Genomic DNA, 26725 nt, shown 5'->3' with positions numbered 1-26725 from the left:
TAATACTGTATACACGTGCCATCTTTAAATCACATGCGGCTGGAGCGAGCTGGGGATGGCAGTCCATCAAACCCAGGTAGCTAAAATAGAGAGGAGAGCTGTCCCATACGCGTATGGAGCGCCCTTCCGCGTATGGGGCAAGTGATCTGCCCCATACGCATATGGGGTACCCCATACGCGTATTGGGCATCCATACGCGTACGGGGCAAAATACGCGTACGGTTCATAACATAGCTATGTGGCGTTTAATTTTAATGCTGGCATATTGCACGCTATAGTAAAATCATTGTGCCTTTTTCTGAAAATCTTCTTCCTCATATATACTCAACAGGGTTAAAGATATAGTCTAGACATAGCATCTAGCTGTATTTTCATTTTGATATGCAATGTACAATTTGGTATGCATAATACTGATCCTACTTACACTGTTAAAAAGAACGTGTCCCCATCACACAAAATCTTGTGTGAAACACTTGCAACTTATTTCACACATTTCCTTGTGTGCTTAGCACACAAAATTTGTGTGGTGGGACCACAGATTTTTGTGCACCTTGTACATGACTTTTGTGTGTCTAGCACACGACAGCATACATGATTTAGGTGTTTCCCCCACACTAGCTTCGTGTTATTTACCATAATACCTTAAAGCAATAAAAAACATACAATAAAAGGTACAACTTGTGATGTATGTATTTGGTCTGTTCTGTAGGCACCAGAATCAGTGGGAAGGAGTAACATGGGCGGCTAGTCACAGACACTCCTCTACCATCTTGAGTGAGGAAGTATGTGGTCCCAACCGCCATCTAGAGAAGCTCCTTCTGTCAGCACCAAGCTTGACTTTATTTTACACTGCATAAAAAATGTAGCAATAATGAACATATCTTGTGTACACAATGTTCGTACCTCAAACACCGTAAGTATCAGTTCATCTTTGGGCATGACATCACACACACACCAGGTCTTGCTCTGTTAAATGTAATAAAGTCACAATGGACACAAAAATAAAAATACTTATTACCTCAGTCAAGAAATCCAAGTCTATAGAGTGGTTCATCTCAAATTATTCAAACCTGCATTAATATCAATTTGGTAATACTTTGTATAGGAAATAGCACTGGCGTACCTGTTGCTGTATAACTGTACAGTTGACTTTGGTCATTCTTTTCTTCCTGCATCAATGAAGTTACATGACTACAACAGCAGTAGGTTCGTGACTCACCAATGGAGACAAACCCATCGTCAGTGTAATTTGGTTACATCAGTTGAATATCAGTGATGGGGAGTATGGTGGTAAACTCTTCAGGAATGCATGGAACATTGCCACCTCCTAAAAAAACACGTGAGTAGCTACAGTTTAAATTTTAATGGAAAACCAACTTTATAACAGCTTGAGTACTAGCTATACAAGAAGAACTGTCGTTTGCTTCTTCCAAGCTGCAGCCTGCATGAAGTCTACACTATCCAGAATACGGCAATTCCACAATTCTAAAAGAAACAGCTATACACGTGACGGCTGAGTACCAGGTTTGCCACAAGTACAAAACTTACACGCTGTAAATGTGTGGTTTACAGAAACAGTCATTCTTGGCAACAAAGTAATGAACATAGGTTTCCACGTCAGCTGCAGCGAGAGCTGCAGAGGCTGGGCCAGTTCCGACGCCGCAGTACGGTCACTTCAGTACGGCATAGCACTTCCAGTCGTTAACAACAGCTGAGGTCCAACTAAGGCGACTATTCATTAGTAAAGAAAAGCAACATAAATTCAGCATAGGCTAGCTGTCGGAGCCGGTCAAGTAACCAAGGAAACTAAAGCTCCCAGTAATTTTACACAAAAAAGTGCGGTTAGAATGTAAAAATATTAGATATCGGTACCACTCCAAAATCAGCCTTGCAATATGTTGTTGTGATTAATGATTTCGAAAGGTGAGTGATTACATCAGCATCAAACCTGCTTGTTATACTCTCAATTTTCAGTACGGTGGGTGTCCGAGAACAGGACTCGTCGTCGAGATATGCGATCGAGACTGATTAACAGTCTGTCAGTCACCTGAGATGCCAGCTGAGACATCGATTTTTTGTTCGGTTCGAGGAAAGCTGTATAACAGGTTCGTCTAATAAGTGGTGTTTGCTTGTAAGCGGTAGTTGGTGTGACAAGAGAACATCCATTGAACACACGTGATACGTACCTGCCTTGATGCAGCTAATTTCGGTCACATATAGTGGACTATTTCTTGAGGATGGCTTGGTAGGCAGCAACAAAAATTAGGCCTTGGCTGATTGCTCATGAGGGGTCTTGGAATGCAGTAGCTAGTTGCTTCTTCCTATAACAAGAGTTCGTAATAAACTAGTGTTTTTAAGACTTGTTATTTTCAGTAAAAATGCAGTAGAGATCCAAGCTATAAAAGTACTGAAACAAGAGATGAGTGATGGTATTACAGCGTAACTCTACGATAAAATCCTTACATTTGCTTTCTCACCAAGTTACAATGTGTATACTGCTATACCATCATTCATCAAGACGTGTGACTGTTCTATTAGGGTGTGTGCTGTATTAGAGTGTTTCGTGTCAGTTTCTAGCCTACCAAGGGGTGTGGTCATTATAGTACAGCCAGACCAATAAGTGGTATGGCATCCATGTTTGAGTAAATAGATTGTTAAGATGTATAGTGTATGTTCTCGACCGTTATGAACCTACTGTCAACCTACTGTGAAGTTACAGGTATATATCCGGGTGTCCAGTACCTCTACAGTAGTGCAAGCACTTTAAATAATGTTGTGGTGTCTAAATATGCTGCTCAAGGAAGGTGTTGATACAGAAAATTAATGCCTCGAGTCAATGTGGTTTCATTGCACGAAGAAGATGAAGAATAGCCTGATTGAAGATAAAAGGAAGACAGGCCGCATGCTCGTCAGAATCCCAAAAGGCACATCCTAGCTGGTGAGTTTAGCTTTGTTGTTGTGGCATAAAATGGTGGCCATGCGCTGCTTCGTTTGGCCTCTAGCCTTGTGACTGCAGGCTGTGTGACTAAAATTTAAGTATTGGTGATTTTTTTATAAAATAATTATATCCGGCCACTCACAAGTGTTTTGTTGTTTATAATGCTGCATTTGATGTCAGATGGACTAAACTTTACTACTGTTTCATACAAATAATACGCATGATTGAGCTTGTTAACTACCAACTGTAGTCACTGGTCAAAGTGTTGGTAAACAATCAAAAATACAAGCACAATTTAATATGAGTGATTTTAAACCAAGTTTTATTCTCACCATTTCATGTGCTTCACATTTTCCTTTCACTGCTGGGTATCTTCTCAACAACTTACTAAAGTCAATTGTGCACAAGAACAGGTACATACTATTGTATAAATGTATATTTAATCATACAGTTATATAGTAGTACTGTATGGTAGGGATTTGGATTTTCTTCCCCTTTCACTCTTTTTACTTCAAAACAGCTTGGCGGTATTAGTTAACAAGCCCAATGATGCCCTGATTATGGACAATGCTACAGGCTTGATTTCTTCACTGTTTGACATTGCTTCATCATGACATGTGCATGCTGCAACTACAGTGCTTGCATTGTGGACCTATCTTTGTCCTTCTTTGTGTCCCAATTTTTTCTCCACAATTGTGTACATGTTGATTCATGCGTATGGTAACTCATGAGTGGATGCATATGGCTATCACAGGAATCATGCATAGTTTCTGAAGTGACTAGATTGATTGCAGAAGTGCTTCTTGTACTGTTCTTCATTTGTAACGCTGTGTAATGGGTAGAATGTTCATTCTTGAAAACAAAGCGGAATCACTTCTCAGTAGTTGGGGTGCAGTTCCTCTGTAGTGAATGAATAGATTTCAGAGGCGTTTCTCTTACTACAGCTATTCTAGTGGACATTTCCTACTCCAATCATGGTTAACTCTGTATATGACTTAAGTAAGAATCAGATGTACACTAGAATAGCTGCACCTCCCTTGTTAGCTTTATAATTATATACTTACTGCTACATGTACTGTTTCTTGTCCTTAGGCTTAATTTGCTGTCTAAGTTCCTAATATCTGTGCTTATAGATTCAGATTATAAGTTTTGTAACATTAAGTTTTGTGCAAAATATAGGTAATAAGAATTTTAATTGTGCATTGTGCATATGGCCTTGCTTAATGGTGGTGCTGCAGTAATCAATCCTTAATTGCTGGCAAGTGTGTTCTAAAGAAATGAAGTAGATCAGAGTTGTGGGAGCAGTTTATTATTGGCAGCTTCATTAGAACAATGACTGTTCAGCTTATTCTGACGTTTGGTAATCAGATAATTCACACCTCAAAAGATAACTGCCATATTGCCTCAAATAGTGGCCCAAATAGTAACCTGGTCTTGAATAATGGTCTGGGTAGTTGTCTACACGTTTATTTCACTGAAGTAGCTTTTCACCCAGGCCACTGGGTCTGGGTGAAAGTTACTCGAAAGAAATCAACTCCCGGGCCACTATTCGAGACAATACGGTATTTTTATATTATCTGTATATAATTCTTGCCACTATTCAATGATCAGGAAGCACTATTATACTGCTATACTATAGTGACTAGTAATACAGTTGAAGGCTTGAAACCAGACCAAGATTTTAGCCCAATTACCTTTTCCTCTCACATAACCAATCAACAGTAGTCAAAATCTAGGTTTTATTATATATACAACTTCAATTCATTTTAATTAAACCGCAATCTGATCCACATTACTATATTGTGTATGTCCGTGTGCGTGTTTGAGACTTATTTTTTGCTGGTAAGATCAAGTGAGGATTAACATTCTCTAATACAACAGACACTTTGAGGTGAAGTTGTAACTATGCTCTTAGAATGGGAAATTAGCAAACATTAATGCTAAGCAAAGGAGCATAATAGGTGAGAATAATAGAATTATTGGAAAGAAAAATAGGGGGAAGAAGCAAGATAGACTCATCCAGTACCTTATGAGATGCCTCATAAACTCCTGATTCATCCATGCTCGGGTGTTTACAATAGCCAAATATATAAGTGATGTGTAAAGTACACATCTAGTGTCAATAATAGTGGTAATTGTTGCCTACATGTCTTCTGTGTGAAAACATACTTCACCAATGTACTATATATGCAAAGTTGCAGAACCAAAGTTACCAAACACATCATCTAGTTAAAAGGTGAACTATTTGTGAACATGCAGTGTATGCAACTATTAATAAATATGACACACACTACACATGTGCAGGGTATTCCCTAAAAAGTTGTAGAGTGGTGCTGCACTGCTCTACCTTGTTTAAGTGGTAGAGTGGTGCTGCACCGCTCTCCTTTGATGTGGTAAAAGGAATGTATATAATTAATGACTTTGATGTTGGTAGTAAATTGACAATTTTAGTACTCTACTTAGCTGGGGGAAAAGTCTGTACGTGCATATAATACATACCCACACTTGAAAACTACAGTGGAACCTGTCATAGTTGCCACCTGTATAGAAATGCCACCTCTCCAAAAAAGCCAGCTTCAAATTCCCAATACTAACACACTAATCCACTTGTCTAAAGCAACCTATTAAGACCAAAATTTTTTGTCCCAAAGATGACTGGTCCACTGTAACCATAATATACATGTGGTCATGTCTACCCAGTGAAACAATGGGCTATCAGGTGCTACAAGTCAGTGTGGGCAAATTCTGAGAACAGGACTTTTATTAGTGCTGAAGGTCTGTAGGACACTTGGTCTAAAATATATTAATTCCTTCTATAGGTACCATGTCTCATGGAGTAGGTGTGGTCACCTAAGTCCCACCTCATCAACAGATACAGTACACGCATAATACACACAACACATACAGTACATGCAATACAGACCTACATTGCAGACAACAGACGCACACAGAGACATATACAGAACGTTACACATACTACACATTCAATGCTATAAACTCGATAGACCATAACTCAGTGCTTAATTATAAAAAATATATTAATCTGAAAAATTTTCCATCCACTAAACTATGTTGTTGTTCACTATACTGACCAAATTTCAGTCAACACCCTTTTCCAATCTTAAGTTATGAGTCATCAAAGTTGGTTGTATGGAAGACCCCTTCTCAATATGTGACTGTTCTATTAGAGTATCTCAATCTTTACTGCTAGGCTAACTGTAATTCCCACATGAGAAATGAATACATTGACCTTGGCTAAATCTTTGCCTCAAAGGTGATCAGCTACAGTAGGTTCCTGTATATGGCACACATGCAAGATTAAGACCAAGCTCCACCAGGAAATCAATATAACAGCATCCTTCAACACATTCATGCATAGATGACTTCTCGAATACTGTATCATGTACCGCAATACAGAATGTTAACAAACTATAATTTTGTCAAAAAATGTATAGAAAATTTTGCATGGTATACACATTACACAGAATACAGAACATTAAATGAACCATACTTCAGTACAATATTGATGACCTAAATCTTTACAAATTCAATTACATCACCAAACACAAACTTTAATGTTTTGTTCTACTTGAGTGTTTTTTGAGTGAATGGACACTTGTTCTATGAGAGCTTTTCTGACCTGTTTTCTTTCTAAGGTCGCATGATTGGAATCTGTAGGAATAATGTGGTGCACATTAACATCATTACAAACATGTGACCGGATCTGCAAAAACCCGACACAATAGCACATTTTTCGAATACCTATTTGTTAAATATTTACAATCTACTTAGCCAAGTATACCTTCTGGCAAAGTTTCAGCCTCATATGCCAATAACTTTTGGAGTTACAGCCCTACAAAGTAGCAACAACAGAAAAATTGATTTGTACAGCAAGTATAGGTAGCGATTTCCAACCTCCTAATTTCAGCACACCTTAGATGTAATCTTGTGTAGCTCCAATTTCGTTCTGTTCACTGGTTTCCTATATTCTACAGTTAAACTACGATGTTCGCTGAATCAAACAAAGTTTATTTCACGTAATTCCGTTTTATATTTCAAAAGTTATGGGATTTCAAAAATACGAATTAAAAATTACCTGTATAAAAATTAGGCTTCAAGTAATAAGAAACATTTTGTATTACGGTTGTGGCACCTGACACATGTTGAAGTGATTGGCGTTTCCGGAGCTTTACAGCTGGAGTTTGAGTGGATTAGCCGTTTTATAGGTTTCTGACATCGCTGAATTTGAATCTGGCAACCGTACAAGCCTAAAATCTAAGGTATGGCTAGTTTGCCAGGCGAAAGCTACAGTTTTTTAGTGTTATGAGGCATGTATGACTGTATATTCTAAATGTTTCAGCTAGTTTTGTGTTCATTAGAATGTCTTTAACTTGTTCATGTCCCTTAAAGCCTGATAAAAATGCGTACGTACTCCGCGTTACTATATTGTAATTTTTATGTAGGTTTTAGCTATGGAAGGTAATGAGTATACAAAATATGTGTTTATAACTCTTCCCTTATCAGATATCAGTGAGATAGTGATGTATGAAAGTGCTGTATTGCTTTAATTAGTGCATCCGGCCTTTGCTTGCCTGTTGCTAGCACCACAGTAAGTGTAACTGCAGCTTGTATGCTTTTTCTCACAGCATGGATGTCAGTAGTCCTGGACCACTGTGTGAAGAGATTGGCCTGTATGAGGAGATGCTGGCACTTGATACAATTGCATTGATGCCAATTGTTGATCAAAGAAGAATTACTAAAGGTGTTGTACTTGACCTGAATCAGTTTTGGAAAAGTAATAACTTCTCTTGGAATAATTTCCATGCTTGGATGACTGCATTGTGTCCAAGATCCACCTTGCCATCATTAGCAGTGATGAAATCATCTATATACAGGATAGAAAGTAAAGTGAAGCAGCTGAAACGAAACCACCCTAATGATGATGTAAATTTACTAACAAATGAACCATTCATTACAACCGCAGAGCACAATGATGAGTCCTATAGCTCTCTTGAAGCAGATGGTGAAGTTCACAGTAATTCTTTAACTAGTGCCAATCAGAGAACCTTACCAAAAGTGAAGACGTGTGATGATAGGTATGATTCCGAGGTATTAACAACTCTTAATAAAGCACTAGCTTGTGAACTGTCGAAAGTTCAAAATGAATTAGAACAGGAAGTAGCAAAAACAGATGATCTCATAGCAAAATTAAGCAAGTTGAGTGTGCGTAACACCAACAAGAAGTTAAAATGCAGAGATGAAAAGATTGTTGAATTAAAAGAGCAGGTTGAAGATCAGGAGAAACTACACCTTAGTTTAGATCAGGCTAAAACACATGTTAGATCTTATCAGAATAGATTAGCTATTGCCAAAAATCAGTATGACACCATCACTCAGAAATGTGATCATTTACAGGTGGTTGCTAAAGACCTTAACAAAGAGGTAGAAATGTTTAAAGGGTCATTACATGATTCAGAGAACAAATATTTTTGTTTGCTTGAGAGACTACAAGAGCTAGAATCTCATACATTTGAGTCAAAAGAACACCAAAGAAAATATTTAGACAAAGTTAGACAGTGTTGCATTGAACTTCTGAGCCTAAATGTTGGGATCAAAAATGTTGACCCTGTCATCAGGTGTGTTCTTAAACATATTACAGCTTTTGAATTTAAAGAATTGCCGCAGATCTCAACTCTTACTCGAATGTATGCTGAAATGAAAGGATTAGCTTGCCAACAGTTGAGTGAAGAGCTACAGAAAGGAGGTAATCTCTCTCTCCATAGTGACGGGACCTCTAAGTTCGGTCAGCATTACTATAGTGCACCAAGGCATAAACTACCAAAATAGAAATATGAGCATAAATTTCTTGTCAACAGTTGTAGTTTGTTGTTTATTATGTTGTTTATAATGATAAATAGCCTTTATGAAACCACAAAAAATTGCGCGAATTTGACCACGGATTATGGAGTTATGCGATTGCCCGAAAAAAATTTGTCTCAAGATTTTTTTTGATCCGATTATGATGTCAACATACGTAATACTCGCGGACACGCTGTTTCTTTAATTGGTTGTTCTCAGTTGTTCCTTCGATATTTTATCGAGTTATTAACATGCCGAAGAAGAGAAAAAGACAGATGAATGGTTCTGTCAACCTTGAGTGCGCTAGAGATCGCCTCAAACGACTGCGCATTTGGAGACACCGGAAAGAGCCTAAAACCATGGAAGAGTTGCTCAATCTTTCGTTTGAAGCTGTCAATACTGACGATGAAGACGTAGATCCTTCGTTTGAATTGAATGCCAGCCTACAATCCGACTCACATCATCAATCTGAAGTGTTTTGTGAAGAATGGGTGGCTCAACTTTCTCGTGATGACAAGTATTCACTAGCTATGTTTTTGGAGTATCACCTTTGTAAGACTGTCGGTAAAGGTCAGACAGAAGCATCAGAGTTGACTGGGTTAATGATGGGGAAATCAGAGAAAACCATCAGAGAATGGAGAGATGAATTTTACAACAATGATTGCAAGATTCCCAAAACGGAACAAGGCCAATATCAACGTTCTGGTGTGCTTTGGAAAAACGAAATGTTGAATAAAAAGGTTTGTAATTATGTGCGACAAAATGCTGAAGTTAAGGGCAGGCCCAATCTCACTGCATGCAAACTGTGTGAATGGATTAATGAGGGTCTGCTTGCTAACGAAACATTGGAGCCAGGATTTCCAAGAAAAATATCTGTTGAAACAGCAAGGCACTGGCTGCACGAGTTAGGTTTTGAGGTGCTTACTGCTAAGAAGGGTTGCTTTGTAGATGGCCACGAATGTGCAGATGTTGTTGAATATCGACAAAAGTTTTTACGGAAAATGGTTGGATTAGGATTTCTTAATCAAAGCAATGCACCCACTGAAGACGTAAAATCTGCTCTTCCAAGTGATCTTCGGTGCCCGGTTCAAACAGTCATAGACAAAACAGTTGTGCTGTTTCATGATGAAAGCACTTTTCAGGCCAACGAAGACCAGTCCACATTTTGGGGAACAAAAGGCACAACTGTGATGAAACCAAAAAGTAAAGGATCTGGGATTATTGTTTCAGATTTTATTGACAAGATAAATGGGTACCTTTGTTTGACACAAGAAGAGTATAGAAGAGCACGTGAAGTAGATCCAACAATGCAAATGGAGGCAAGAACTTTGTTTGAATATGGCGAAGCAAAGGAGGGCTATTGGACCAGTGATAAATTTGTGCGGCAAATGAGAAAGGCAATTAAAATAGCTGAATTCAAATACCCAAAGAAAGATGGCTGGAAACATGTGTGGATTTTTGACCACAGCAGTTGTCATGCTGCAATGGCAGATAATTCATTAGATGTCAGTAAGATGAATGTAGGGTCTGGAGGAAAGCAACGGGTAATGCGAGATGGTCACTGGGGTGGAGAAGTACAGAAGATGAACTACCCCAATGGGGTACCAAAAGGATTACGAGTTGTGCTTGAATTTCGAGGTGTTAACACGAAAGGCATGAATGCAGACAAGATGAGAGAAATTCTTAGGAGTCATCCTTACTTTCAAAATGAAGTGTCCAGGATTGAGAGGTTGCTGACTGAGGAATACAGACATATATGCTATTTTCTGCCGAAGTTCCACTGTGAACTGAACCCTATCGAAAGGGTCTGGGCTCAAGCAAAGCGGTACTCTAAAGCATATTGTAACTACAGTATAGTTTCTTTACGTAAAAATGTTGTGCCAGCCTTGGAGTCTGTACCATTGGAGAGCATACAAAAGCACTTTACTAAGGTGCGACATTACATGTTTGCGTACTTAGAGGGTACTCCAGGAGGAGCGGAGCTTGAAGGTACTGTTAAGCAATACAAACAAGCAGTGAAATCTCACAGAAGAATATCTGATAAACAGTAACAGTAACAATTATGTTTTATTAATTGTAGCATATTTTAATGTACGTAAATTTCAGCACGCATTTGTGTATCATTTATCTGGCATCCCTGTGCATCACCTGCAACAGATACACAAAATGTAATCAATAACTTTTAATGTACTATAGTTGTACTATCAGAATATGAAATTACATACTTATACCCTAAAGCATGTGAAACTAGATACAGCTGTACCTCTGAAAATAGCTAAACCAATAACAGTTTTTTGGGTATACAATGTGAACAAAGGTGAATTTCAAAATTCTGATCAATAACAATTAATCCTTGTGAAAAGAGCTTTCAAATGATACCTAGTTTATTGAATTTTGGATAAGCAGAGAGAAGAAGAAACAAAAATTAATATTTTTGAAAATCGTGGTTAACTTTGCATACTTGTGGTTTACCATGGTAAATTTCTCACCAAGTTGGGAACTTTCATATGCCTCATTAATAAATCATAAAGTTAAATCTGCAGCAATAATTATCTTGCCAATAATCCCATTTTAAACTTTTTTGCATTTTTGGTAGTTTATGCCTTGGTGCACTATATTCCCTCCAAGTGTCTACTTCAGATACTACATACTCTCCCAGTTTAGCAGACTCAGGTATTGAGTACTTTTCAGCAAATTTTGTCTGATGTGGAATTAGTAACACAATCAGGGTCAGGTAATACCATCTTGTCAAAAATCAAGAACACAATGTCAGATCGGCACGTTGTTGAGAAAAACTTTAATGCTTTGCTGGAAGGGCATCGTGTAGAAGTTTTGCCGAGTGTGATTGATAACTGGACTGAAATTTCTTTTGTGGTTTACATCTGCTTGTGGGAATGGCAGATACAGCATAATCTACCTTGCTGCAGTGGGAGCAGACATACTTTGAAGAAACTGTTGGTGCAGCAGCTCTTTCAAATGCTTTTAGAAGATCTGAATCTGGTATTATTTGCCTTGTAAGAACAGCATGTAAGGCCCTCTGTAAACATGCAAGTGAACAGAGTGGTGTATATCAATCATTTACTGCCTTTTGGTATCAAAAGGAATAAAGAAGAATCCTTTGGTTTCTTTCCGAGGTAATCGTTTCAACATTGTATTTTATGATGCTGGAGCTTTATATTACATTGCTGAATATGTTGCGTATTTTTTCAAAGAGGTGTGGCAGACCCCTAATCAATTACTTAAGGCTGTGTACAGTGATATACAAGTTCCTGAACTTGTAGCTGGATGTCGTGCATCGGGGCTGATTAACAAGGTCATAACTGGTCCACTTTGGCGTGTTCTTGAATGTTCAACTGTGACCATTCTGGAAATGAACTCGTACTTCAATACTTTAATAACAAAGCTTGATACATGGTCACAAGATGTGAGTGTATTGTTACAGGGGCGTGCTGAGCTATACGTAGATTACCCACCAAAGAAGGATGAGATTTGGAATCATTTGATACCTACTGAGTATGATTCCACTACTCAAGAAGTGCTAGAGCTATTGTGTCATGCCTTTTCAGCTCTGCTCTCCCGATTGATACAAGACAATTTGCCTGGTGGTGTACATTATGCTCCTAGTACTCAGCTTACTGTTGAGACTACATCAGTGCCTAAAACCAATGTAGTGAGCGAGCGAGATTTTGGCAAGCTTGATCGTCTATTACGTGAGAAGCCAAATGCCACTACAATGTCTTTAGAAGCAATGGTGTTATTTTCCAGTAATAAAACAATGAAATGGCTTAATTCAAAATCAGAAGAAGTAGAGCATCTGCTTCAGACAGCCAGAAAAAAAGGCACCAGAGTTTAAGGGTGCTCGCTGATATTTGAAGCCGTTTAAGTGCCAGCCCAGAAACCACATGTGGCTATTGCATCATAATTGGACATGTTTGGTATAAGCGGACATGTTTTGCACCAGAGAACATGAGGAAGAATAGCATGCTTTTCGCTTCAGAATCGTCACTGAAGTGTTAGCAAATGATTGTCTGATGGATCAACAGTTACACTAACATGAATTAATTTAAAAGTAAGTGTTATTTAAGGCACAAGTGTGAACGCACTTTTCGCTTGTATAGGCAACATGCGTTTGTGCCTTGTTTTCTCGAGTGACAGGGTATGCTGGTAGTTAGTATTGTAATTGTAAGCTGCTTATGTAGGGGACAATGTTACCAGCTGGAATCACAAGGCGTTACAAGCTGCTGATGATGGCGTGCCTAGTGTAACCTATCTAAGAGCGACTTGGAGACTCCAGGAGGAGCAAGAAGCTGTTCCTGTGTGTGAAGAAGAGAAAACAGACCTTTTTGTGTTTAGAACAGCGTTTATGACATGTTATTTTGAAAAGTTGGTGATTGCGGTCAATAGGAATTTGTGTAGTTATTGTATCAATAATGATGGGTGCACGCAATATTTGCATATGTTTACTAAAAATAAAACTAGTTTTTGAGTGATAGCCGTGAAGGCTTCAAATTTTGTAGGGAGATTCGCTGATAAATTCTCCAGAGGTCTATGTTTAGATTTTGTCCGTAGCGTTATGGCTTCATGAGTTACGGCACCGAGAACATGAGGTTTTGAATGGTGTAGTACACTTTTAGTACTAACTTAAGTTCTATGTACGCTGTGTACTAATACTAAACATAGAGTTGTGAGTTATAAGCTGAAGTTTGTTCAACGTGGTTTCCAGTGCACTACTGTGAAAAATGGAGGACTAGTTTCGATTTAAGCGCTTCATAAAGAACTATGCATTGTTATAAAATGGTATAGGCTAGAAGAATTCTGTTTGGTTTGTGTTGAAGAGAAAGAGAAGCACTTCCAACGCAAGTAGCATATGGATTCATTTTATGCATTATGTGAGTATAAGCAACAATACAAAAATTGCATGTTGTATGGCTTCAAATAGCCGCGAGCACCCTTAAGAAGCTTTATAAGCAACGAAGACAGGATATCCTGAAAGGACGCATCAAAGCACTTTATGAAAAGCAATGTGCCTTGGATGCTGCCCGTAAGAGAGAATTGAAACGAAAAGAAAAGTTAACAGAAGATATAATTCGTTATGGTTTGTGCAATCTAAGGAAGAAATCACCAGTGGGGTAGCCAAGCAAAAATCTAACACAGCCAAGGTCACTGCACTCAAGACACAACTGAACTTCAGAAAACAAGTTTTGTACCAGAAAAGCTTTGCTAACAAAGACCTGTTTTTGTTTTCCAAAAATGGAAAACAGTATTCAGCTGGTAAGCTGATTGAAAACCTTACAAAGCTGATAAGTGATGAAAGGCCAGTGCAAGGAAAGGCTAGCTATGCACAAGAATCCCTTGTTGGTAAGAATATCAAACATAAGTGGCGGGATGAGAATGGAATTGAACAGTGGTATTGTGGTAAAGTTTTAAGCAAGGTTGTAGGTACAGAAGAGTGGTACAATGTACAATATGAAGGAGAAGAAGATATTCTAACTCTAAACTTGCATGGGGATGTTGATTTGGGGGATTTAGAGGTAGTTTCATAACTAGTGCTGTGAATTCTTGCTGTATCATGTCGACATTTTAGCTAACTTTTGAGTTATAGATGTGTTAATTATTGTTTTTTTTCACTTTTAGTATCATAAAATATCATCAGGCATAGTCTGAAATCATATTGTTTGCATTAAGTGCAAGAACTACTTTTTTGGTTTTTCGGCGCCATTTTTCCAATGTAAAATGAGTACAAAAGTGGTTGATGTTTAAATAGCCATAACTTTGCATATGAAGGTGATATTTTCCTAAGATTTTCAGAACATGTTTCTAGGTATGTGGCAACAATTGGACATGAGTTTGTGGTGTTGGCGCCAAAGTTAAGTTTTTTGTTGGAAATCGCTAGTATAGGGAAATAAACTACAGATGCTAGCTTACTAAAACGGTTGGAACTTATGAACAGATTGATGTACTGGGCTAAACTTTTCACCATCGTGTTTGCCATGGATAGGGAAATCAATTACTGGGTAAGTTTGTCCTTCTATCACCCTTCTTCACTGCATACAAAGGTAAAATTCGTGAAGAAAAATCGATCGCGTACGATCGCTTCGACGTGACGTAAACAAACTCTCATAACTTGCGTATCCTTGGGTCTACTGGAGTGAAACAAAGATTTTCCAACTCCTCTTGAGTAGGCGAATAAGATGATATCCAGGTTATTATTGTTACTCCCTTCCTTCACTAAGAAAGTGGCATTCAAAAAATTTACACAAGTTTTTCAATAATACACAAATATTTCACCCACTGTTTTCAATTCTTTATACTGGAAATTTAGGCTTGCGCTATTGTGTCGGGTTTTTGCAGATCCGGTCACATATATACATGCATTCAAGAAGTATTGGTTACCTGTTCATGATTTCTCCTCAAACTGTAACATGAAGGATCTCATATGAGTTTCCTGTAAATTTACACATATTAAATTACGATTTAAAGATTGTGCAAACAAGAGATCATTATGAAAGGAAATACCCATAGTAATTTAAATTATGAGCTGGTGCAAAAAGACTAGCCTGGCAAATAAATGTACAAATTCAGTTGGGATGTACATTAAACCATACACTAGATTCCAGCATGTGGGAGTGTTGAAGTGATGCACTGGTTATAACTGAGACAGAGTGGCTGTAACTGTGTGATTAGTTAAGTTATCTTTTTACCCAGTAGCGAAGCCACACAAAATAATTGGTGACAACAATCACAAATGGTATCAAATAGCCAAATACAGGGGTCCCTCCATTATCGGCCATCGATTGACTGAGCCAAATAGTACTATAAAAAATAAAACAGTAGAAATTACTGTTGTATTAGAGTATTTTGTCTAAAATGTGAATTGTATTAGGGCAGGTAAACAAATGGGGCTTCATTTACCCAAACGTTTTGATTATTTGAATGCACTCAGGATCCAATGATTTTGGAAAATAGAGGAACCAGATTTTGACAAGATTTGATTTGACAAGTTGACAAAGGTGAAAACAGTGTGCCATTCACATACATGACCCCCCAAACACACACAAATTATTCCTACACATGTTTGATGCACTGAACAACCAAACTGAACTTTAAGCCACAAAAATAACTCACAAGTGGCATGTGCCATTTTGGATTTCATGAAATTTCTGCCCTTTGTGTCTTGTCTCACCATTAAAGACTCAAACCTTACCAGCCATCTTCCATGGCTGCACTGATAACCATTGGTTCTCCTACAGAAAACAAAGCACAGTGATCACACCTCCAATGACTATAATGTACCACCAGAGTATCACTCAAAAAGATGAACAACTTGAGATGTGAAGATTGGGTATACAGGCTGTGTGTACACTGCTAAAAATAGGGTGTAATCCAATCACCTTTGGGGGAGTTCTAACTGCTGTTTAAATTAAACTCCTTTGAAGGGAGTTGTAGTACTCCCCAGGGGTGCTCTAGGAGCAACTAAAAGGTGTTACAAGGGCATTGCAACACTCCCTAAGGGTGTTCTAGTGCTCTCCATGGTGGCATTTTGTTGAAAAGAAATGTAGGCTTGCTATAGCATTCCAGTAACCTTCATGTTGATTTCAATTTATACTCAATGACTACCAACAACAAAGCACATTAGCAGTACGCAATAATATTTTTGCAACACCTTATACTTACCACATAGTTGTTTCCAAGTCACTCTTATAGAAGTTAGCAAACTGTACTTATAACCTAATTTTCAATAGAAGCATCCAATTATGGGTTTCAATATACCTAGGTGTAGGCAAACACCCTTACAGTGGCTTAGCTATCATTGGGGAGTAAAATGACATTTGTGGTGTTCAATAACACCCCAAGTGCTACAATACTCCCCTAGGGTGTTGTAAATACCATGGGTGTACATGAACACCTTTACGATGGGTGTACCTGTAACACCTCGTTTTAACAGTGTATGTACATTATACATGTATCTATGCTATACATAACAGTGTATAACTGCATTGAAGGGGTCCAAGCAATAATAGATAGCAAACAGAGATACGAATGACAGTTCTATAACATGACCCTGGAAAATCCCTACTTTTACACTGAACAGATTTTGATAACATGCTAAATGTTAATATTTATAGGCATGCTAGAAATTGCTCACTCAAAGGTTCTATTTAATGCCCACCACACAGCATATTGTGTTTAAAACCATCGAGTTCAGTAGAGCTGAGCAATAGTTGTGTCTATCGATCATTGTGATAGTGAATAACAATATTATTATTATTGTGATAATGGTAGTATACAATTGTATTGTACTATCAGGATAATTATATCTAATCAAAAACTGCCAAGCTGTAAAAAAAGGTGCGGCCCCCAAAGAGGCCATGGTGAAAAAAGATGTGAAATCCAAGGTGGCGGCCAAGAAATGGCTGTGATGGTAGGTTAATGGTTACATTTTAATAACAACAATTCAGGTGAATTTGGTGCCAAGACCAAGCGGCACAAAATTCACCTGAATTGTCGTTATTAAAATGTAACCATTAACCTACCATCACAGCCATTTCTTGGCCGCCACCTTGGATTTCACATCTTTTTTCACCATGGCCTCTTTGGGGGCCACACCTTTTTTTACAGCTTGGCTGTTTTTGATTAGATATCACTTCTTTTGTATTTGCATACTGCAAAGCCGGCCTATGGCTGGCTTTGGGGCTTTTTTAACCTATGTGTTTTTTTCTTTACCACAGGAAGAAGAAAAGAACTTAAAGAAGAATTTTAGTACTTCAATTATTTTTGATTTTATTAGTAATTATACAAATTATATACATATATTTATTACATGCCCATTATTCCCCACAGGATTTTTTTGCAGCTGATCTCTCTACTGGGTGACTTGAAATGTAGCTGAACTATATACAGGATGGTTTCTTTGTAGCTGAACTCTCTACAAGGTAACCTCTTCTAGCTGGTCTCTCTACAGGATATTTTGTTTCTAGCTGAACTCTCTACAGGTGATTTGTTTGCAGCTAAACGCTCTACATGGTGGTGTCTTTGTAGCCGAACTCTCTACATGATGGTTTCTTTGTAGCTGAACTCTCTATAAGGTAACTTCTTCTAGCTGATCTCTATACAATGTGATTTGTTTGTAGTTGAATTCTGTACAGGTGGTTTCTTTGTAGCTGCACTCTGTACATGATGGTTTCTTTGTAGCTAAACTCTTTACAAGGTGACTTCTTCTAGCTGAACTCTCTACGGGGTAATTTCTTTGTAGCTGAACTCTCTATATGATGGTTTCTTTGTAACTGAACTCTCTACAAGGTAATTTCTTCTAGCTGATCTTTCTACTGGGTGATTTGTTTGCAGCTGAACTCTCTACATGGTGGTTTCTTTGTTGCTGAACTCTCTACAAGGTGAATTCTTCTACCTGATCTCTCTACAGGGTGATTTGTTTGTAACTGAACTCTGTACAAGTGCGTTTTTGTGGGTGATCTCACTGCAGGTTGATTTGTTTGTAGCTGAACTCACTAAAGGGTGATTTTGCTTGTAGCTGAACTCCTTGTATTGTATCTAGTTTCTAGCTGTTCTCTCTACAGGGTGATTTGTTTGTAGCTGATCTCTCTACAAGTTGATTTGTGTGTAGCTGATCTCTCTGCAGGTTGATTAATTTGCAGCTGATCTCTCTACAAGGTAATTTGTTTGTAGCTGAACTGTCTATAAAGTGATTTATTTGTAGCTGATCTCTCTGCAGGTTGATTTGTTTTAGCTGAACTCTCTACAGGGTGATTTACTTGTAGCTGAACTCCTTACATTGTGTCTAGTTTCTAGCTGATCTCTCTACAGGGTGATTTGTTTGTAGCTGATCTCTCTACAAGTTGATTTGTGTGTAGCTGATCTTTCTACTGGTTGATTTGTTTGTAGCCGATCTCTCTACAGGGTAATTTGTTTGTAGCTGAACTCTGTACAAGGTGCTTTTTTGTAGGTGATCTCACTGCAGGTTGATTTGTTTGTAGCTGAACTCACTAAAGGGTGATTTGCTTGTAGCTGAACTCCATACATTGTGTCCAGTTTCTAGCTGATCTCTCTACAGAGTGATTTGTTTGTAGCTGAACTCTCTATAAGGTGATTTGTTTGCAGCTGAACTCTCTACATGGTGGTTTCTTTGTTGCTGAACTCTCTACAGGGTGTTTTGCTTGTAGCTGAACTCTCTACAGGGTGATTTGTTTCTAGCTTATCTCTCTACAGGTTGATTTGTGTGTAACTGATCTCTCTACAAGCTGATTTGTTTGTAGCTGAATTCTCTGCAAAGTGTTTTGTTTGTAGCTGACCTCTCTTCAGGGTGATTTGTTTCTAGTTGATCTCTCTACAGGGTGATTTTTTTTGTAGCTGACCTCTTTTCAGGGTGATTTGTTTCTAGCTGATTGCTCTGCAGGTTGATTTGCTTGTAGCTGAACTCCTTACTTTGTGTCTAGTTTGTAGCTGATCTCTCTACAGGGTGATTTGTTTGTAGCTGAACTCCTTACATTGTGTGTAGTTTCTAGCTGATCTCTCTACAGGGTGATTTGTTTGTAGCTGATCTCTATACAAGTTGATTGTGTGTAGCTGATCTCTCTGCAGGGTGATTTGTTTGTAGCCGATCTCTCTACAAGGTAATTTGTTTGTAGCTGAACTATCTATAAGGTGATTTGTATGTAGCTAATCTCTCTGCAGATTGATTTGTTTTAGCTGAACTCTGATTTGTTTTTAGCTTATCTTTGTACAGGTTGATTTGTTTCTAGATAATCTCTCTACAGGTTGATTTGTTTGTTGCTGATCGCTCTAAAGGTTGATTTGTTTGTAGCTGAACTCTCTGCAAAATGTTTTGTTTGTAGTTGATCTCTCTACAAGGTGATTTTTTGTAGCTGACCTCTCTTCAGGGTGATTTGTTTCTAGCTGATATCTCTACAGGGAGATTTTTTGTAGCTGACCTCTCTTCAGGGTGATTTGTTTCTAGCTGATCGCTCTACAGGTTGGTTTGTTTGTAGCTGAACTCTCTACACGGTGATTTGCTTGTAGCTGAACTCCTTACATTGTGTCTAGTTTCTAGCTGATCTCTCTACAGGGTGATTTGTTTGTAGCTGATCTCTCTACAAGTTGAATTGTGTGTAGCTGATCTCTCTGCAGGTTGATTTGTTTGTAGTCGATCTCTCTACTAGGTAATTTATTTGTAGCTGAACTGTCTAAAAGGTGATTTGTTTATAGCTGATCTCTCTGCAGGTTGATTTGTTTTAGCTGAACTCTCTACAGGGTGATTTATTTGTAGCTGAACTCCTTACATTGTGTGTAGTTTCTAGCTGATCTCTCTACAGGGTGATTTGTTTGTAATTGATCTCTCTACAAGTTGATTTGTGTGTAGCTGATCTCTCTGCAGGTTGATTTGTTTGTAGCCGATCTCTCTATAGGGTAATTTGTTTGTAGCTGAACTCTCTATAAGGTGATTTGTTTGTAGTTGATCTCTCTGCAGGTTGATTTGTTTTAGCTGAACTCTCTACAGGCTGATTTGTTTGTAGCCGATCTCTCTACAGGGTAATTTATTTGTAGCTGAACTCTCTACAAGTTGATTTGTGTGTAGCTGATCTCTCTGCAGGTTGATTTGTTTGTAGCCGATCTCTCTACAAGGCAATTTGTTTGTAGCTGATCTCTCTACAGGTTGATTTGTTTGTAGCCGATCTCTCTACAGGGCAATTTGTTTGTAGCTGATCTCTCTACAGGGTGATTTTTTTGTAGCTGACCTGTCTTCAGGGTGATTTGTTTCTGGCTGATCTCTCTACAGGGTGATTTTTTGTAGCTGACCTCTCTTCAGGGTGATTTGTTTCTAGCTGATTGCTCTACATGTTGATTTGTTTGTAGATGAACTCTCTACAGGGTAATTTGCTTGTAGCTGAACTCCTTACTTTGTGTCTAGTTTGTAGTTGATCTCTCTACAGGGTGATTTGTTTGTAGCTGAACTCCTTACATTGTGTGTAGTTTCTAGCTGATCTCTCTACAGGGTGATTTGTTTGTAGCTGATCTCTCTACAAGTTGATTTGTGTGTAGCTGATCTCTCTGCAGGTTGATTTGTTTGTAGCCGATCTCTCTACAGGTAATCTGTTTGTAGCTGAACTCTCTATAAGGTGATTTGTTTGTAGCTGATCTCTCTGCAGGTTGATTTGTTTTAGCTGAACTCTCTACAGGGTGATTGCTTGTAGCTGAACTCCTTACATTGTGTCTAGTTTCTAGCTGATGTCTCTACAGGGTGATTTTTTGTAGCTGAACTCTCTTCAGGGTGATTTGTTTCTAGCTGATCTCTCTACAGGTAGATTTGTGTTGATTTGTTCATTGCTGATCGCTCTAAAGGTTGATTTGTTGCAGTTGAACACCCTGCAAAGTGTTTTGTTTGTAGCTGATCACTCTAAAGGGTAATTTGTTTGTAGCTGAACTCTCTCTACAGTGACTTGTGTGTAGCTGAATTCTGTGTAACTGAATTCTCTAGAGAGTGACTTAATTGTAGCTGAATTCTCTACACAGTGCATGACTTGTTTATAGCTGAACTTTCTTCAGTGTGACTTGTAATGTTCTTAATCTCTATAGTGATATATTTGCTTAACTCTCCACATGGTGACTGTGTTCTTGCTGAACTGTCTATAAGATTAACTGTTTGCAGCTGAACTCCCTACAGAATAACTTGTGATGTAATAAAATTCTATATTGGAGTAAATAAATTAGCCGAATGCTCTATTAGGGTGACTGTTCTATTAGAGTATCTCGATCTCGCATTTGCTACACGGAGTTGGCTTTCGAATCAAAACTCAGTGGTTTGTAATCCGATTCTTCTGTACTACTGCAAGGACTTTCTATGAAGATTATTCCAGCTATACACCGATTTTCAGCTCATTGCTCTAAGCGGTTTGCCTAGTAGGCGTGAAAACTAATACTTTTTATTCATAAAAATCGATCGCGTAATTGTGACACAGTTTGGGTTTTGTGTCATATCTCCGTAGTCTTTATCTCGATTCCTTTCAAACCACCAAAAGGCACTCCTACGATGGTTACTCCATCTACATAGCAATTTTCAACTCATTCCATGAAGCGGTTTACCCTGTAGGCGTGACAACAAATCGATCTTGTTTTACGCGAATAATCGGTCATAACTCCTGAACCATTCATCGGATTTGTACCAAATTTGATGCTAGGATTCGCCTTTGGACTCCCTTTCTGTGTGCCAAATTTTAAGGCGATCGGAGTACGCGTTTGCTTGTTATAGCAATTTTTGCAGGTGTGCAAAAAGACGAAGAAGAAAAAAAAACGAAGAAAAAAACACGAAACTTTGGCAGCTCGTATCTCGGAAATGGCTGGAGCGATTTCCTTCAAATTTGGAATGTAGACTCCCTTGGCTGGCGGGCAATTGTGTAGCAAATTTGGTTCCAATCAGATAAGTGATCACCGAGATACAAAGGTGTGAAAATTACGTTTTCGTTCTTCCTGTCAATATACTCACGGTGTGGCGCGCCGGCTTCTTGGGCCGCACGACACACTACCGTGTGTCTTGATTACACACATCTGTGCTAAGTCAAAAACATGGATTGTACAGAAAGTTTGGCGAATTTGGCGAGTAAATGATGTTTCGCCAAACTAAAATCCTCCAAATCTTTTGTCCAATAAAAATTTGTATTAGCTCAACAAATTCACCAAACTTTGTTCTCGCCAAAATCCTATCTTGGCAAATTCGCAAAAGTTTTCCCCCTCCAAACTTTCCGGTTATATGGTATTAAAGTTGAAGAAACTGTAAAAGTCCTCACCACAAAGATTACAACTGTAGTACATAATTGTTTTTACTAATGGAGTGTAAGAAAAGCAGATATGTGGAGCATTATGGTAGGCCATTTGTTTCACATTGATTTTTTGATATGTTCAATGAATTATTTGGTATGTTCAATGAAGTATTTGGTATGTTCAATGAATTATTTGGTATGTGCAATGAATTATTTGGTATGTGCAATGCATTATTTGGTATGTGCAATGAATTATTTGGTATATTCAATGAATTATTTGATATGTTCAATAAAGTATTTGGTATATTCAATAAATCATTTGGTATATTCAATGATTTTAGTGTTTTATTTTGTGGACTATATTTTTGTGAATTATATATTTTGCATTGGTTGTGTTAAGTATCGTTATCATAAACGGGCTGTTGTTAGTATTGCTACAGAGCTTATCAGAGGGCATGGTAATTATTTCTAAGTACCTAGCTCTCACTAATTTAAGACACGTGTTACCGCTGCTCTGCAAGATGCCAAACTAGGCTGGACGCGGGGAGTGTTGTGCTGTGAATTGTTCTAATCTATGTGCGAAAGAAAGTGGATTGAGTTTTTATACTTTCCAAAAGATCTGGATCGAAGAAATAAAATGGATTGCAGTCAAGGGTGATTGCAGTGCTAGCTACATGTCCACAGAAAGAATCTAGCTACCCAGTGAAGCATACAGTCATATAGCCGGTAAAAATGCAGTCAGTAATGGAGAAAAAGTTATAATCTTCTTTCTTTCTCTGTTTGTTTAGGCCCCTTTCTTATGAGTAACAATATGCAGAATATTTAACTAAGCTAGTGTCATAGCCGGCTTCCTTCAATCTTCCTCGTTGTTAGCTGCGAAGAATCGGAAGAAACACACAGCAAATGTGATTGTGGGCAATCTGTGCATGCATGCATGCAGTTGGTATATATATGAGCATGAAAATATTTTTTATATAGAGTAATGACCTCAGACATGATAAAATGATCATAGCTATGCGCAGCCATATAGCTAGTGGTCAATGAAAGCAGTGGGTACACTATGGCTAATTAGATTGTCCACATCAGTAAAATATTCATGTGATAGAATGCATTCCTATCAACTTCTTAGTCAGCCGTTACACTACACCAAGAGTCCATAATATTATGGACTCTTGACTACACTAACAAAGCAAAGCCTAACACACTTGTGCGCACACAGCGTGCGCACACATACACACACACATGTGCACGCACGCACACACACTGTCACACAAAAGACAATGCCTTCAGCTACCACATGCCTATACCTGGTTAACCAGAACTGGGAATCATCTGTGTGCTACATGAGAGTCATCGCAGGCATAATTCTCCTGGGGTAGGACTAGCTATAGTATAATTATACATAACACACTATGTAGCCAGTCTTTGGCTGGCTATATAGCATGCACCTGGTTGAAATATATCTGGCTGGTGGACTACACTTGTCAACAATGAGGTGGAGCCTAAGAAGGGCCAAACAATGGCTTGCAAGCCAACAATAGGGCTTGCATACGACATATCATGCTTTACTGAACCAAAAGAAGTACTTTGCTCTAGAAATTTACAACATACTGTATACACAAAAGTAAGAATGAAATTGAGCTTACAGCTTGTTACAGACTTTAGAGGTTACGATAGTGTATAACCTTGAAGAAAAGTTGAAAATAGATTATACTTAACTCACAACAAAATGAGAAGCTGTAGTCTTAAAGCTTCAGTCAAAAAATTCCCTACATGATACTGCTTTGAGCCAATAAATGTGACCGGGCCTGCGATAATATGGCATGTGGGCACATGATTTTTGCCTACTTTATCACACTTTCATCATTCATAACGTTTTGTACCATTATGCTATGGTGTTGCAATTTTCAGCACTTAGTAAGCATTTCATTGGCATAATGATGCAAGGTACAGAATGGAAATATACTTTTCCAGTAATGAGATATGACCAGTAGAGTGATGGGGTGTAGTTTGTGCCCACATGCCCTGTTTTCGCAGGCCTGGTCACAAATAATATACTAGTACATCAGCCCATTTGCATGGCTCACTTTCAAGCCAATATATACACTGTAGATATATCATAGGCCTTGTGTACCAGGCCTGCACAGGTTGTGTCCTTTTCATTTTCTCTTATTTGCGTGTCTCTTCTCTTACTAGGGACTTTAGTGAGCTTTATCGCAAAAGACTCGCAGGGGAGCCTCCCAAACAGTTAATACAAAGAAGAATTGGTTAGTTATTGCTCAAGTCTTCAATCATGTGTATCCGTGGCTCCAGATGTCAAGCTCTGGACACCCTGCATTCCCTCCACGTACTTGCTGAGTCCAGGGTGTCCACTGTTCGTAATTTACCAAGGCTCTCATTGCTCTTTCTGTTCTGTAGGTTCTGTTTGCAGGTGTAGGTATAGGCAAAACCTTTTAAACAGAACATATCTTAGCATAGTGTTACAGTGTGCTGAATGGGCATGCCTTTAGGGCCGTTTCCTGTATCTTTTAAAACATAAAATATAATATCATAATTTAACACCCAAGTACAGGCTGTTATTATAGTTTCTCAGTATCTCCTATAGATCTTGTGTGCACTAAGGCATGGCACTTTATTGCATCATCAAAAATAATACATCCACCAATTTATGAGGGCAAAAACATACACATTCTATATATGCTCAGAAAAATATTTTAATGCTAATACGAATTGAAGGAATCACTGAAAGATATAGTACTTAGGTAAAAAGTACATAACATACTTGTGCCATGGTGAGTTATTCCACTTAGGGAAGATTTATACTCAATACTTTTGCCCTAAACCACTATGAAACCTGAAGCCGTAGCTTTGCTGCGTAGTGCACACAAGGTCATATCTAGCCATCATCGTACATACATGTATTTTCTATACTTCAGCAGGAATTAGGGCCTGTGTAGCAGTGATGTAGTATACACTACCTTTAGTTGTGGTAATTATAAGGTTGACCATGTGATTCCAAAAACTTTCAAGATTCCAAATAGCACGCGTGTCAGTTCAATCACAGCAATTTGCGTAAGGTTTAAAGTCGCTACCATCGAGGCTACCATAAAGAAGATAGTTTCATATGTACTGGAACTAAAACTGGTATGGAGTGCCGCAAAGGAGTCACTGAGCCTCCGGAGTGTGTGTGTATAAAGTGTGCAACCCAGCACATACATTGAAACATACCTCTCACAGCGATTGCTCCACTTTTGGACTGGTCAAGAATCATCCCTCCAGTTCACACCACCTTGTGGCTTGTGTGTACCAGCCACACGCTGGACTGGATACCGCACACGAACTCGTGTGGCAGCCACACAAAATTGAATCGCGTGACCGTCACACTGATACGTGTGAGCAGGTGGGCGTGGGCTAACACACAATATGCGTGTGTCAGGCACAGCCCATTTTTAACAGTGTGTGTGGACCACTCTTATACATTCCATGTAATGTTCCAAACTACTAAAATTCTACCTCAAAAACTTCAAAATCAGGACCCAGTGCATGACAAATTTTCAACTATTTGAATTTTGTGAACAGATCTATATTAGTATGACAAAGTCATTGTGATAATTACTCTAAATTCAGTGACATATGACTACTGCTCTTATTAAATGTTAATCTAATCCATTATAACTATGTCAATCTTTAAGTTCCAGTAAATCATCCAATTGGCATCTCAATATAACAATTAAAATCAAAATTTCTTCCAAATCACAAATAACTAAACTTCATTTTTAGACATGGAAGTAATACTATGTTTTTTATGTCTTGCACAGGATAGACATGATTGAGAAGACTGCAATTGGTACTTTGGTACAAAATTAGCTACCAGGAAATATCACGGCTTTGTATGATAATTTTCCATGCAGATGTGATTCCAAGGCATGTAAAACTTGTCTGGGGAACACACCTTTTACCTTGCATGCTACTGCATCTGAATATCACATAAAAATAGATGATCAGATCATTATAAGCTCTAATTTAACTATCAAAAAGGTGTGCATGATTATAGCTATGCTGCATGACCTGCATAGCTATAGCTTTATAGATCTGGCCATGCACTCAAGACCTCTGGACTCCATCCTTGCTACAGAAATGATCATCTTACTGTGCTCAC

At 38.3% G+C, this 26725-nt stretch overlaps 2 long non-coding RNA genes across 2 annotated transcripts; both read right to left on the bottom strand.

The window, feature by feature from the left end:
- Positions 1–633: 633 nt before the first annotated feature.
- On the bottom strand, positions 634–25941 carry LOC136247190 (uncharacterized). The gene is made up of 9 exons (XR_010697171.1): positions 25795–25941; positions 15923–16041; positions 1549–1731; positions 1378–1485; positions 1220–1327; positions 1124–1169; positions 1019–1070; positions 904–966; positions 634–849 (listed from the first exon to the last, which is right to left on the bottom strand). It is a non-coding gene; the product is annotated as an uncharacterized lncRNA (long non-coding RNA).
- LOC136247191 (uncharacterized) lies at positions 6627–8009 on the bottom strand. Its single transcript, XR_010697172.1, has 3 exons — positions 6854–8009; positions 6741–6791; positions 6627–6662 (listed from the first exon to the last, which is right to left on the bottom strand). It is a non-coding gene; the product is annotated as an uncharacterized lncRNA (long non-coding RNA).
- Positions 25942–26725: the final 784 nt, after the last annotated feature.

This window comes from Dysidea avara, chromosome 2 (genome assembly GCF_963678975.1).
Source record: "Dysidea avara chromosome 2, odDysAvar1.4, whole genome shotgun sequence".
NCBI classification, from domain to species: domain Eukaryota; kingdom Metazoa; phylum Porifera; class Demospongiae; order Dictyoceratida; family Dysideidae; genus Dysidea; species Dysidea avara.
Note: the sequence above shows the minus strand (reverse complement) of the source record. Positions and strands in the feature narration are given on the sequence as shown.